We start from the raw sequence: 2,107 nt of genomic DNA, 5'->3' as shown, positions 1-2,107 counted from the left end.
ATTCAGTTCATTTTTTTATATCATTTGGCGTACCTACGAATTCAAAATTTAATATATGGCCCTCTAAAAAATTGAGTTTGACACCAATTCCATAGAATAATTTGCATTAAAATTTTATTTGACCAAGAATAATAATCCGTTTCTCCCCTGAGGAATTTGCACTCTGCGTCATTTTATAAAAATCATTCTGTTGTAAAGTTTTTTATGTTTAAATGCAATTACAACAATTGAATAGGTAAATAGCGACAGGAATTGTTTTCTGTATCCTCTCGGTATAAAATTCCCATCTTTTTAATAAATAATTTACCTGTTCTGTGCAGATAAACTCAACCGTAATAATTTGCTAACCCTATACCTTGAAATTCTTTATATTAATACTTATCCCCTTTATTTGTTTTTTGCTTTCCGCCCGCACAACTCACAATCCCATAATAATTCATGCATCACATTTTTCGGGAAAATAGCATAACACGGGGGCTGCTCAATGAAAAATTCATTTCTACATAAGTCCCTTCAGTGCAGTCTGTATATTTAATTGAAATCCCTCGGTACGGCCCTCGGCAGCTTTTTCGACGAGAAAATAGTATTCGGCTTTTTAGCCACGTGACTTGAATGTAATAATTAATGAGGAAATGTTGTATAAAAGTCGACCGCCATACCATGATAAGATTTAAGATGATTGTCAATAATAAATTAGAGATTTATTAGAAACTGAATGGAATATCAAGTTAGATAGCTATACATAGTTGACTAGAATCAACACAACTTAATGCAGTGCAAAACTGTATGTCCTTCAAACCTTAGGTTTCCGGCTAGAAACTTTATGGTATAGTTTCCGCTCTCAGTTGTAGTATATGAAACTTATTATTATTACGTGAAACACCACAGCTCTTTGATGAACCAAATTCTAAAAATCTATGATAAAAGTTGAGACAGTTAACTTATAAATAATAAATTGTTCACAAATATACTCCATCTTCCAAATAAATCAATAGAACTGGGATAATAACGAAAATATTATAAATCAGAAATATGGAGAGAAATAATCGAGAAAAGGTCGGGTAAATGTGAATACAAAGAAGTTCTTAAATTAATAAAAAGGAAACGTTATAGAAACTTGTTTTAATATAATGTTTCCCAGATGAATAAATAATACAAATTTGCAGAAGATTTGAAAGACCTGTGAATAACACAAATGATATGAAAATAGAAAAAGAGAAATTGGATAATCTTAACTTGGTAATCAATTGAGATGAAGTACGTACCAAAAATAGAAGAAAAAATTAGGAAGAAACAATTTACAACCAGAAACAATCGAAGAAAAATAATAAGAGTCTTTTATTGATTTGGACATTTAACAATGATGGAACAAGATAGATTAACAAAACGAATGTGGAGAGCAAGAGCTATAGGAAGAAAGAGAATAAGACCAAGAAAAACATGGAAGGAACAAATAACAGAGAGAAGAAAAGACAACGGGCAATAAATTTGGATAATAATTTTGGATTTTTTTGATTTAAAATAATAATGTATTTGGAAATATAAAACAAATTACATAACAACGGTAGAATATGATCTAAAATTATGATTAAAGAAGTTTTTACAAAAATGTGGTTCCGCCCGGGATCGAACCGGGGACCTTCTGCGTGTGAAGCAGACGTGATAACCACTACACTACGGGACCTCTGTTATACTTTCCTTAAATACTATACAATTCGTACGAGTCAATTTCTTTTGCTCAAATAAATATTTTTAAAGGAACAATGTATAATTTCGTTCATGTAAATTTATCCCACCGGCGTCGCGATGAGGGTAAGGGGGGGTCTCCTCCCCCACTCGCAGTGGGCAGTTGGGAAAGTTGGAAATTTTTAGGCGAGTTGGGAAATTTAGGAAAGTTAAAAAATTACTCGTGTAATCGTGTAACGATACACATCCACTACGTCCTTCTAGGTTTACTATATTCTTCAATACTAATAAAAGATGCTAAAAGAAAATTACATTGTGTCATGTCATTAAAGTTCAATTTTAATTGAACTAGTCTTATGAAAATTGGGTTCTCGGGTTTTTAGGCCGTCGTCGTTGGTTTACTTTAGTACTCGACTGTAAA

At 32.0% G+C, this 2,107-nt stretch overlaps 1 non-coding gene across 1 annotated transcript; it reads right to left on the bottom strand.

Annotated features, from left to right (window-relative positions):
* Positions 1-1,611: 1,611 nt before the first annotated feature.
* Trnav-cac (transfer RNA valine (anticodon CAC)) lies at positions 1,612-1,684 on the bottom strand. Its single transcript has one exon. It is a non-coding gene; the product is annotated as a tRNA-Val (tRNA).
* Positions 1,685-2,107: the final 423 nt, after the last annotated feature.

Source organism: Diorhabda carinulata, chromosome 3 (assembly GCF_026250575.1).
Source record: "Diorhabda carinulata isolate Delta chromosome 3, icDioCari1.1, whole genome shotgun sequence".
NCBI lineage: Eukaryota > Metazoa > Arthropoda > Insecta > Coleoptera > Chrysomelidae > Diorhabda > Diorhabda carinulata.
The sequence above is the reverse complement of the archived record's forward strand: the minus strand, read 5'-3'. Positions and strand labels throughout refer to the sequence as shown.